Source organism: Myodes glareolus, chromosome 20 (genome assembly GCF_982192425.1).
Source record: "Myodes glareolus chromosome 20, mMyoGla1.1, whole genome shotgun sequence".
NCBI classification, from domain to species: domain Eukaryota; kingdom Metazoa; phylum Chordata; class Mammalia; order Rodentia; family Cricetidae; genus Myodes; species Myodes glareolus.
In genome coordinates this window covers 12113440-12127336 of record NC_142045.1, presented here as the reverse complement: position 1 = coordinate 12127336, position 13897 = coordinate 12113440, and the positions used below count along the sequence as shown (strand labels likewise).

General features: G+C 36.9%; 1 pseudogene; it reads left to right on the top strand.

Moving 5' to 3' along the window:
• The first annotated feature begins 10250 nt into the window (after positions 1 to 10250).
• LOC125394190 (large ribosomal subunit protein uL10 pseudogene) lies at positions 10251 to 11054 on the top strand (annotated as a pseudogene).
• The last annotated feature ends 2843 nt before the right edge of the window (positions 11055 to 13897 follow it).

The following is a 13897-nucleotide window of genomic DNA, read 5'->3' as shown; positions in this document are numbered from 1 at the left end:
CCAAAATTCCATTTCCATTTTTCAAAAGATGTGAGAACCATTCAACTTCCACCTTCTTTGCAAAACTTATTATCCAGTTGCCACTTACTACTTAAAAAACAAGTACAGCCTTGACTTTTGATATTGGGAATTGATCATTCCTGCTCATTAGAAAGCCACCAGTACTGCCATTTTGGCAGTCAACTGTTGCAGAACTATTTCTTCTCGGATGAAACACATTCCATGATGGCTGGGTTTTGGGGCCCAATAAGACTTGGGAAGGAAAAGAATCTTACAGCTCCAGGATCTGCTCTATGTTATAAAACTCACCAAATTCTGTACCAAGGTTGCAAAGCTCAGTAAAGAGATGTGAAGCAGATTATCTCTGACCCCATGGTCTACACATTACGTTGGAGCTCCAAGGACTCAATTTGTCAATCATCGTTCCTACTGAGCTGGGATATTCAGGCATGCAACTACATGTGGCTTATGTGCTTAATGCAAGCCCTCTTGAAAGACAGTTCTGTAGCTAACTCCAAAACTACTTCCTGGTTCACTACACTATACTTGAGTGAAGTCATTTTTCAAGTCTGATGTGGGTGTCCTAACTTGGGCTAGAATATGCCATCTACATCACAGGAAAATCAGATGATAGCAAATCATTTCCTAAAGGAACAACACAGACCGGAAAAACATAAAGCATGATGTGTTAATGAGACAGAATTAAGATTATTCAATGTTTCACTATGGGAAAGAATCAAAACCAAGAGAAACAACTAAAACTAGGAAAATATTAAATCCTCAAAATGATTTCAAATAACTGCAACTTAAGGGTTAGAAGATATACCCAGAACTGTTATTTTGAATCATAACTCTCCCTAGAACTTGCAATAACAAAGGCATGTGTCAAGTATGGAGTACTCATAAGTTACAAAGGTCCAAGCATCTACACTCAGGATGAATTCCTTTGGTTTTGTTTTACTTTTCAAACAGGGTCTTAATCTAGCCAAGGCTTATCTAGAACCCTGTGGACCAGACGTCCTTTGGAAGTGGTGAAAAATCTCAATATCTGATCTCCCAACTGCTACAATTATAGATGTGAGCCACAAAGAACAGCAGGTTTGAGTTCTTGAACTATAGTACCACACACATCTTTACTAATATAGGAGAGAGAGTAGAAACAAGGGAGATTTGTATTCACTGATAAGGAAATACAATTTGCAATTTTTCAGTAGGTTATCTTTAATATTTCTGTTAACTTTGACCATCCCTGTACATACTGGCAATGGAGTTTTTGCATAGGGGATTTAGTAAGAAAAGTTGCTCCTAGTCTTCTGACCCTGTGTTTCCTTTTACAGGCAGCTAGTCTCTGAGCTCTCTATTCGGTTAGCAGTCCAGGATATCACAGCTTAGACATATCAAAGCTTTATGTGTCAATCTGCAAAAACTGATACACATTTTCAAGCATATAATTGTGTTTACTCAAAGCTGGATGAAAAACAACTATTTAATCTATTATGGGGAATAAGCCAACAAGAATACTAACTCAAGATTAAAATTATGTGAATCTACAATTTTATATATGGTAGAAGTATAATGAATTACCATATTTTTATTAAGGAATTTATAATAATAAAGAGATAACTGACAGTAAACAATAAAATATGAGTTTTTTTCCAATAATGGTAGTAATAAGGTGCTAAAATTTAGAGACCAATACTTTGTAACCATAATTAAATGTTTAGATAAAATTACATTAAAACAATTAGAAATAGTAACTAGATTTTATGAAAATAATACTAAAATCTTTATAAAATTTCTTTGTCTCTAAGAGTGTGTTTATTCCATCTTACAAATGTGTATTCTGGTCCATTGAAACATTCAAACTAAACAGATTTCATTTTTATTTAATTCTTCTTACTCCTTTTCTATATATCTGTATAGATAGTTTTCATTTTCTTTTTTATAATTCAAGATTAATGAATTATAGTTTATTTCTAGTGGTATTGAAAGTTGTTAGATTACATTCATATAGAACCATTTTCTTTGATTATAATGCTAGACAAGCAATTATTTCTCTGTTGACCTTAGAAAGACATAGCAAAATTGAGAGCAATCATCTAATCTTAACTAAGAGAAGGCCCCAAAACCAAATTCAATGGAAATTTTTCTAATTCTTGAGGCATGTAATTACATTAAAAGCCCAATGCCAGGTCAAAATACTCTGTAATAAAGTTGAAATAGATTTATAGCCCCGAAATAAAGGAAGCTATTTATAACAGCTCTGTTAAAGTTCTTCTCACACAAGAACACAGACATGATGTGTAGAAAATTCACTAAACAGGCTAGAAGGTGGTGCCCAGTTAATACAATAAGATCTCCTAAAACAGTAATCTGTTTATCCTTCAATTTCCATCTGCATTTGTCTTTGCATTTCTTTTAACATCTCATATATACATATATATTATATTTAACATCATATATATATATATAATGCAAGGTAAAATGTACAGATCAACAGAATGTTCTTATCAATGAGAAAAAACATTGACATCTTGTTCAGTGGAAGTAATAAAAAATATCTATGTGTGAAAAGGGATATAACTTATCATATATAGCATATCCCAAGATTTCAAGTTGTATCCCTAAACTCCTCGATGTCATTATTGTTTATCTTTCAAACCTTCATAGAAAGTAAGGTTAACTGGATTAAATATAACCTGTCAGTGCTTGATGTGGTTTGAGAATCACTTCTGTTATTATGAAATCCAAAATCAGATTTTGTTTTTTAACTCTATAGAGTTATGGACTGTGGAGGGCTAGCTTTGAACTGCATAGAAACTCTGTGCAGGGGTGACTTGAGGTAACATTCTTGCTGACATGCTTGGCAGGCCAAACCTCCTATATCAATAGAATGCCCTGCTAATAGTTAGTCCTTGAGTACATAGCTGTGCACTGTAGTTCGAAGGGTGCGATTAGATTGTCGTTTGTTTCCTGATGAAGTTCTTTTACATATTATATAAATGCAAAAGTTATTCTCATAACAACAGGCTTCTTGTTTAGATTAACTAGGGCACAAACCTCTTTAACTAATTTGTAACAAAGTTATTAGTTTATGTAACTATTTCCAAGTATTAAGAGACCTAGCTTGGATTGAGTATTATAAAAGAGCACTGACTTTGCAATAAAGTGTGCAGTTGTATCTCCTACACTGCATCCCCTGTGTCCTGATTTCTGCAGCACTACCCAGGGTCATGAATAACCGAGGAAGTTAGGGGAGGGTCCCCAACACTGGATGTACTCCATTCACTTATAAGTTGTTATTCCATTTACAAGACATTTATGAATGCTTTTAGAGCTGTATGTGAACTCATCCCAATCCAGTAGCCTTGAAATTTTTTGTATTTCATTGTTCAGATTTCATTTAATCTCTCTCTATTCAAATAATTATGAAACAAGCTGTGAGCCAAAGCTAATGCTTCTGTCTCAACATCTTCCAAATTCCCCATTCCCCAGAACATTTGGGCATGTGCCTTCCACACATTTCAGTATTTGAAGAATGAACCAAATTTAGCTTTATCGCATTTCCCTGAAAACCAAGCATTTGTTCAGTGTTGTCTGTTTCATTTTTAGTCAGGGTTCACAAGGCATACACCAATATTTATCAAGTCAAGTCTGGCTACACCTTTATGCAAATTTTTGTAAATTTTTTACATAATTTTCAAATTATGTAATTTGTTAATAGTTTATATACATACCATGTTTCCTATTAACTGTGATGTTATATCTTTATGTTGGAATAAATATTCAGTATTTCTCTGTAGTGATCGACTCACTATGTGAATAAACAGGTGCCATTCTATTAAATCACAGGCAGAATACAAGACAATAAGGATTTTAGTTAGATGGGAAAGGAAATAATTATAAATAAAATTTCTGACATTATAATTTTTAAAGTTGTCATAGGAATTGAGACTAAATTCATCTGTTTGAAACTATCACTCTATTTCTCTAAGTCACAAAGACATTCTTGTCCATAAACTAATTATTGAAATTTCATGGAAATTTTTAAAAAAAATCATTTCCTTGAAGAACTTTTGTCTTTATTACAAGCTAAACTTTATATGTCACTTCTAGATTTAACAAAACCCAAATCTAAATTATACTTTAAATGTATTTTTACTATCCCTCTCTTTTCTCTCCTCTTTGTTTCTTATGGTTTGTGGTAATATGTACCAAGCCAGGCCGTATGTGGGATTCAACTCTGTATGCTGTGAATATTATTGATTAATAAAGAAGCTGATTTGGACCTATAGCAGTGCAGAGCAGAGCTGGTTGGGGAAAACTGAACTGAATGCTGGGGGAAAGAAGGCAGAGTCATAGAGAAGCCACGTAGCCCTGCCAGAAACAGACACCTGACAGACATTGCTGGTAAAGTCACAGCCACATGGTGATACACAGATTAGTAGCAATGGCTTAAATTAAGATGTAAAAGCTAGCCAATAGGAAGCTAGAACTAATAGGCCAAGCAGTGTTTTAATTAATACAGTTTATGTGTGATTAGTCTAAGAGTCTGTGTGGCCCAAGAAATGAACAAGCAGCCTCCACCTACAAATTGGCAGACAAGAATTTCCATGTAAAGTCTAAGAAAGTTAAAAAAAAATGCTTCTAGATCCACAAATACACGAGCCAAAGGCACCTTCATTGTAACAGCTACTTTTCAGATAGGCTCTGTTTGCAAGGGAGATGCACTAACTCTGCATGTCTTTTTTATCTTTTTCAAGGTGGTTCATAGGTATATATATATTAATACTTTTTTTAAATTTACTTATTTATTTATTTATTTATAAAAATTTCTACTTTCTCCCCTCCTCCCAATACCCTCCCACTCCCCCCACTCCCTCTCCTCCTCCCTCTCCAGTCCTAAGAGCAGTCAGGGTTTCCTGCCCTGTGGGAAGTTCAAGTTCCTCCCCCCTCCCTCCAGGTCTAGGAAGGTGAGTATTCAAACTGACTAGGATCCCAAAAAGCCAGTACATGCAGACGAAAGCAGTCCCAGTGCCATTATCAATGGCTTCTCAGTCAGCCCCCCTGTCAGCCACATTCAGAGAATCCGGTTTGATCACATGCTCGTTCAGTCCCTGTCCAGCAGGCCTTGGTGAGCTCTCATTAGATCAGTCCCCTTGTATCAGTGGGTGATTGGCCCCCTCGCGGTCCTCACTTGCTTGTTCATGTTCTCCCTCCTTCTGCTCCTCATTTAGACCTTGGGGGCTCAGATCAGTGCTCCAATGTGGATCTCTGTCTCTATCTCCATTCATCGCCAAATGAAGGTTCTATGGTGATATGCAAAATATTCATCAGTATGGTTATGGGCCAAGGCCAGTTCAGGCACCCTCTCCTCTGCTGCCCAGGGAACAATCTGGGGACCTCTCCTTGGACCTGGGAACCCCTCTAGAATAAAGACTCTTGCAAACACTAAAATGGCTCCCTTAGTTGAGATATATACTTCCCTGCTCCCATATCCATCCTTCCTCCCTCCCCCCATCCCATTCCCCCAAACTATCCCCAGTTCTCCCCTTCTCCCTTCTCTCTTTAAAATAAACAAACAAAAAAGCAGCAGCTTCCTGGTTTGCCAGCACAAATGCCTCTGACTCTTTCAGGAGGTCCAGCTATGAAGCAATTAAATGGGGTCTGTGAGCAGAGTGCTACAACTTGCTTAATGGCAACATAGACCCGCTGTGAGCTTGAAACTGGGGTAGTACGCACAGCTCACAGAGGTGGTGAACATGCCTCTTTCATGTTGGATTGGGTGGAGTCAAAAAGTAAAGCATCCTTAGTCCTAGCAATGTTGCTTTGCATTTTATGAATACTACAGTCTATGGCATTTAAAATGTATTTAAGGCACGAGCTCAACAATACAATTGAACAGTTTCCAACCAGATATTAATAACTTAAAAAATCAGAGAATATATTTCAATTCCTAACTTATCTTCAAATTTCTGCTGTGTGTTTTCAAAAACAAAACTTTAATATCACCTAAAACACAACACTCTTTAAGATGCCAGCAGATAGATTTCTCTGTGCCCTTTGATTCATGGATGTGGTTTTTTTCAGCATAACATCTTTCTACCAAATTCTAGAGATAATCCAAGAACAATAGCAATAATATTTACCATTTGATGTCGTCAATGGACCCCATTGAAGAACAAGTTAAAAACAAGCAACACTGACACTGGGTTTATTATTTCATAGCCTATTGTTCCTAGAGAAATGATTGCTTCCCCATTATAAAATAATTACATTTAAACATTCTTTATGTGTATCTATTTCGGGAAGCTTCTACAGTTTCTGGTTCTTTCAGAGGTCTTTAGTGTTTGTTTTCCATTTCATGAACTACTTTCCTTACCCCAGGGAAGTCAAGCTCAAGTTGCAACGTCCATCCCTAGTGGGTAACTTTCATAGTTTTATGTATGTCTATGCACGCTACTAGGTGAGCAAAATTATCACCAGTTTTACGATACTTCCAGAATAACTTGAGTGACAAGATAGGGCCACTAGTACTCTGGTGGCACCATGTTATTATAATAACCACCTGCTTTCCTAATTGTATTTCAGTCCCACTTAACAAGGTGAAAAAAATGCCTCGTGGTATTACCTAGCCAAGAACCTACTACTATTATTCTCTAAATAAACTTATTAACGAATGCTCCTAAATTCTTATCTTTATACCTATAGGTTAGCACATCTCCTAATCCTCATCAGAGAAGCTTCTTTTTCAATGAATATTGATTAATACAGAGGTCCACATCTAGTCAACCTAGATAATATCAGAATAATAAATGCTCTGTTCTGAATGTGACATCTCTACCATACTTTCAAATGCTAACTCTCAGAAATCATTGAGGAAAGGGAGGCAGTAACACTGTAAGATCCATAGGCTGTTACACTTACAGAGAAATGGTATTTTCCAGACCTGACAATACTATTACACACATGAACTCACTGTAGTCATGGCTGCAAGCCCCCAAGATATGCCAAAGGTTGAGCCAGCCAACACACCATCATCCATAGGGAAAAGACTCTTAAATAATTCATCCCCTACCTGAGGTACTATTGACAATTTATAGCTGATGGACAAGGAAGTATCAGTTTTCTTCAGAGATTTAGCCAAAGTAGCTGTTCCAGACAGCATGCCCCAGAATACCCCAGAGCACGAGAGGCAGGTGCCAGTAGATTTTCACCCATCCAACTTCATACAGGAAAGAATTAAGTATTCTCAGTGAACTTATAAAAAAGAGAGGCATAAATAGTCTTAAGATGGATAGAGTAGTAACTGGAAGGGCCATGTACAAAATGTGTTTTATTCATATATGAAATTCTCAAACCTTGAGAGAAAAGATGAAAGAACAGCAAATATTTCCATCAAAATACTCCTTTGATGTGGACGTAATAATGCAGTATTATGTTAAATGCTTCCAATAACATTCATAAAAGAGCTAAGTAGTTAGGATATTAAAGCAGAGCAGCCCATGCCATATGCACTGCTTTGTCTTCTGCCAAAGTAATTGTGGTCATGTAACTTCGACCTTTGTTTGGGGAAGATATTTATCTTTCCTTGCTCTAATCTGACCTAATTACTTTGTTTCCTATACCACCATCACTCAGGAAGAACCTAATTGCTTTCTCGGAGATGCCAGCCCTACTTGAAATCGCCAATATGCTCTGTCACTGGGGGAGAAGCAGAGCATCTGTTACAGATTCGCTGCCTCCTCCTTTTGCAATCCCAGCTGCAGCTGTTTCACACAGATTTCCCATTTCGTATCCAGAGCTGCAGAGATGTCGATGTCCATTTTTACTATTAAATAATCTGCTGGAGGAAGACCAAGATTTTAAAAGGCTTTAAAATATCGAAGATGTGTGCCATACTGTGATCTGTTAAGGACTCACCCAGGGATTTTATTTCTGCCTTCCATGAAGTGACCATACCCTTTTTTGATAATTTTCCAATTAATTGCAGACTTATTTAAGCCACACTATGCTACTTCTAGACCAAGATATCAGTGGATATGCAGATATTTAATTCTACAATCTGTTCTCCAGTACTTTCATATAAATGGTGTTATACTTCCTTTTAATTTAATTTTTTTCATACAGTATACTATCTCTTTCAAAAACAGACAAGCAAAAAGAGAAAAAATAGAAAAATTAACCTAAGAAAAATTACCACACACACACACACACAGAGATACACAAACAAACACACACACACATGCTTGCACACCATACAAACAGAAAATTAGAAACCATAATACATAACCAAAAGACCAATGAGATAAAAAATGCCAAACAAAGCAATTTGAGACAAAATACCACCATTGACTCCATTTTGTTGAACAACCAATGATAGACATGGAGTCTGTCCTTTAATGTGGGCTGCATCCCCTAGACAAAAGAAAATTTTGGAGATAGTTTCTTGTTTATGGATAGGAGCTCTTGTTTACTTTTGTCTCATTGCTGGAACCCATCTTGTTTGAATTTGTGCAGGGCTCTGAGCGTGATTCCACAGTCTCTCTGAGTTCATGTGTGTGTCACCCTGCCATGTTATTAAGACACGGTTTTTCAGCGGCACCTTTGCCTCTGCCTCTTAGAATTTTTCTGCCTCCTCTTCTTCATTGTTTTCTGAACTTTATTGGAAAGACTTGATGAAGACATCCTATTTAGCACTGAGTGTTCCAAGGTCTCTTTCTGTCTGCATGTTTTCCAGTTGTGGGTCTCGGTATTAGTTTCTATTTACTACAGAAGCATGCTTATCTGATGATAGCTGAGCTAGACACTGATCTATCGGTATAGTTGAATGTTGTGAGTAATCAATTATTAACACCTTTTTTAAGCAGAGCAACAGCATTTTGTTTTCTTTTATGTCTGGGTCCTGTCTAGACTCAGGATATTTTGCTTGGTTGCTGCTATATCATTGGTAAATTTCTTGCACTAGTATGTCATGAAGGTAGAGCATGTAGTTGGTACAGATCTTTTCTCATCTATAACTTGATACTTTCCCTATACCCTGACACTTTGGTGTCCTTTGCTATACAGAAGATATTTATGGGGTTTGATTTCTCAGTTGTTTTTAGTGTCTTTGCTATTAGTGTTATGTTTAGAAAGACGTTTCCTTTACCAATGAGTTCAAGATTGTTCATTTTCCCTTCAGAGTATCTAAAAGTCTGCATTTGGCAATGTTTTTTTTAAAAAAAAATATCGGGAGACTTTTAACTAAGAGTTACAAGTCTGTTTAAATGATTTATCTGATATTGATTTAACTTTGGTAAGTGATACCTATCAACAAAATTCAATTTCCTTAAGATTTTCCAGTTTGGTAGGTTACAAATGTTCCAAGATTTACTTATGATTCTCTGGCTTTCCATAGTGTCTGTTGTAATGTCCCTTGTTATTTTATTTTGTATTTATATAACATAGCTTTTTCTGTCTTTTTGTTAACTTGATTTAGAGATTATCCATCCTACTGGTTTTCTCAAAGAATGAACTCATTGTTATTTTTATTTCTCTTTTATTTGTTGATTTATTCGTCTTAATATCACCTTCATTATGCCTTATAAATTTATTTCAGTATGTTGAGCTTTCATTCCCTTTTAGCTATACGAGTTTTGAGTTTCCTTGTTAATTTCTGTCTTGAGCCATTTTTTTTGATTCAGTAGTGTGTTGCTAGCTTCAATGAGTTTGCATGCTTTCTACTGTTGTTTTTGTATCCAGCTCTCATACGTGGTGCTCAGATGGATACAGAGTATTATTTTAATTTTCTGCTATCTGCTGAGACTTGATTTTTGTCCAAGTATGTAGTCAGTTTTGGAGAATGTTCCATGAAGTGTAAAGAAGATATATTGTTTTTTGTTTATTCGTTTGCTTTGGTGAAATGTTCTCTTTAGTTTGAGATGTCATTTAATTCCAGCATTTCTTTGTTCAGTTTTTATCTGGGTAATCACTCTATTGGCAAGAATTGTGTATTTATATCATCCACAATTACTGTCTGAGGGTCAATGTGTGATTATAGTTATAATAGTATTTCTATTATGACCTTAATGCCCTGTTATTCAGTAAATATATGTTTATTATTATAATATCCTCTTAGGGGGTTTTCCTTTTATAAGTTTGTAGTGCCATTTTGACAGATATTAGAATGACTGAGCTTTCGTCAGGCGTCCTACTTAGAGAGACATCGTCTTTAAACCCCACACAACAATTCCTGACCCACTGCCGAGATGTCCAGTGAAGATGGGGCGACCTGGAAGTTCAACTACTACTTCTTTAGGATCTCTCTGCTTTTGGATGATTACCTAAAATGCTTTGTTGTGGAAGCAGACAATGTGGACTCCAAACAGATGCTACAGATCCACACGTCCCTGAGAAGGAAGGCCGCGGTGTTGATGGGCAAGAACACCATGATACGGAAGGCCATCTGGTGGCACCTGGAATACAACAGTGCTCTGGAGAAACTGCTTCTCCATATACAGGGGAGTGTGGGCTTTGTGTTCACCAAGGAGGACCGCACTCAGATTAGGGACATGCTGCAGGCCAGTAAAAGTTCCAGCTGCTTCCCGTGTTGGTGTCCTTGTCCCGTGTGAAGTCACTGTGCCAGCCCAGAACACTGGTCTGGAGCCTGAGAGGACCTCTTTCTTCTAGGCTTTAGACAACACTGCTAAAATCTCCAGGGGCAACATTCAAATTCTGAATAATGGGAAGCTGATAAACACTGGAGACAAAGTAGGAGCCAGTGAAGCCACGCTGCTGCCCTTACTGAGTATCTCCCCCTTCTCCTCTGGACTGATCATCCAACAAGTGTTCAACAAGTTTACAACCTGGAAGTGCTTGACATCACAGCGCCCACTCTTCACGCTCGCTTCCTAGATGTTTTCCAAAATGCTGCTAGTGTTTGTCTGCAGACTAGGAACCTGCATGTTGCCACAGTGCCACACTTTCCCATCAGTGAGCAAAAGTGGGCTCTGGCTCTGTCTGTGATGACTGAGTACACCTTCCTTATGTTCTCCTTCTGGTGCCTTCTGTAGAGCTGGATTTGTAGGCAGATACTGCTTATATTTGGTTTAATGATGAAAAGTTTCTCTTTCTCCGTCTATTGGGATTGATCACTTTGGTGAGTATATGGACCTAGGCTGGAGTCTTTGATCTCTAAAAGTTTGTAGAATATTCATCTAGACCCTTCTGGCTTAAAGGACCTCGGTTAAGATATCAAGGATATTCTAACAGATCTCTCATTATAAGTTACTTGGTCCTTTTCCCTTGCAACTTTTAATATCATTCATTTCTAATGTATGTTTAATATTTTGATTTGTATATGTTATGGGAATTTTCTTTCCTTTCCCGTCTATTGGGTGTTTTGTATGCTTCCTATACCTTGATAGGCATCTCTTTTTTAGATTAGGGAAATATTCTATTATGGCTTTGTTGAAAATATTTTGTGATTTTTTTTTTACCTAGGTTTGTTTTTCTTTCTCTTTTTCCTGTTATTTGCCAATTTCTTTTCATGCTGTCTGGATGTTTTGTGTTCTTTTTTTTTTTAGATGTAAAACTGTGTGTGACCTGAGAATACATTTCTTCTTCTGCCATGTCTTCAATAATTGAGTTTGTCTCATTCATGTCTTCTAAAGTGTTGGTGAACCTTATCTCTGAGGTCTTTGTTTGACTTCCTAAACTTTATTTTTCTAATTTTATCTCAATTTGGGTTTTCTGTAGTGATTTAATATCTACTTTTATGTCTTGAACTGCTTTTCTTAGTTCTTCCTTCTGTTTCATAGACTTCATTAAGGAATTTATTCATACTTGTTCTGAAGTCATTGACCATATTCATAATTGCTATTTTGAAGTCCATGTCTTATGATGCTTTAGCTAAATAATATTTCTAAGGGCCTACTGTTGCTGTGTTACTGGGTTGTGGTGGAGCCATATTGTCCCCTCTGTCAAAGATTGTGCTTTTGGATTAATGTCTAAGTATCTGGGATTGGGATGATTTAGATTATTCTAGGTGTTTGTTTCTGGTCTTTGTTAGGTGGGTGTTCCATTCTTTAACTTCTGTTACCTTCTCCAGATCTTATGAAATTGTGATGACTATTCTTTTTGGTGCAGATCCTTTGTGGACCTGGGATTCCCAGATAGAAAGTATGTGTAGTGATTAGAGCCTGACACAAGAAATTGGAAATGGACTAGAAGGGAAGACTGAGAGGGTTCACAGGAAGAAGCAGAAATGGTTCTCCCGAAAGGTTCCTGAAGGATTCCCCAGGGAGTAGAGTGAGTGTGGGAGAACAGGCTACTGCAAATGGTCTGATACAAGGCAGGAGACGAGGTTTACTTTCTCCTTTTTATCATTAGAAATCTGGAAGATATTATTTTCCTTTTTTCTATGTGAGCTGGGTGCACCATGAGTTTCACACCTGTACAGGGAATTCTAATTAACTTAAAAACTCAGCAGGTGTTGTGCTCCCAAAATACCGTGAAGTGTTTTATAGCATTCCAAATATTTTCTTTCACATTTCCTCATAAACGCAAGACTTGATAACCCAAACCAGAACAATGAACTGACAAAATTATGGGTGACATCCTCACTCGTAATAACTTTTCCATACACGCAGCATTACTGATGCATCCAGTTATGAATTTCTCACAGTCTCTGGGTGCCGATCATTGTGACCTGGCATTAGAAGCTAAACGTATTTAACACACTGTTGCAATGGGTTTTATCTGAGTTTTTCCCAGAGTTTTGTTTTCCTGGGAAGCAATACGGTAGACAAATGAACCTTTAAAATGTGTTCTCTAATGGAGGTTCTCCATTCATTTGAGCAGCAGGCCTTAAAAGGGATTAAGGCAAATCCCCTGGAAACACTGAATTTCTTCCCAGTGAGTTGCTATAAGAGCAAGCTCTGCCAGGCATGGCTAGTCTTTAGTCTCTGCATTTGGCAAAGACAGGACTCTTAAGTCTCTGACCAGCCTGGTCTACAGAGCAAGTTCCAGGATAGGCAGGGCTCACAGAGATCCTTGTTTCAAAACACAAAAGCAAACAAAAACAAAACATCAAACTGCTTCTCTGGATTGCAACCCAGAAACGTTTGCCTGCGGTGTGATCTCTTCCTCCAGCATACATTCTCCCCACTAGACTTGCCCGTCTTCAAAGTCAATATTATTCTGTTTGAAATGTCAGCTCTCAGAACTATAAGCCAAATTATCTTCTTGACTTCATAAATCAACTTGTCTTTGGAACTCGCTGCTTTGGTATAATAAGAATTGAAACATTTGTTTTTGTATCACAACTAACTGATTATTGATTGTAACTGTCAGAGTTAGATACAAAGATTAAGAATTTTCAGCGCGCCTTTGACTACCTTAGTGTTAATCAAGAATATGACGACACTCTCATTACAGGAAATAGAGTAATATATTTCTTATGGGTAGCTGTGACCCGATCATTGACTCCTTCACTTGTCCCTCCACACTAAGCAAGTGTTTCAGAGTAGGATCAAATGACGTCAGTTATTCTCTAAGGTTCCTCATGGATAATAACAATATTCATTTATTTAAAATGAATAGTACAAATTAAAGTTTTTAATGTCTTTACAACTACATTCATGTCTTGGGTCTTCTCATAAATTACCTTTATTTATTTATTCAATGAATAAAGCTAACATCAATATATACAATCACTCAGTTATCTGTCACCTAAATATTAACCATAAATTGATTCTCTTTATGTATCTAAAATCTGTGTCTCCTTAACTCACTGTTTTCCTGCCTTGTATTTAAAACCCCTTTGAATCTAATACACAGCTTCCTGCTTCTGATTTTAGAGCTCAATCAGCTGAAATCTCACTTTTAATATTTCTGATTAGTATCAAAGTTATCT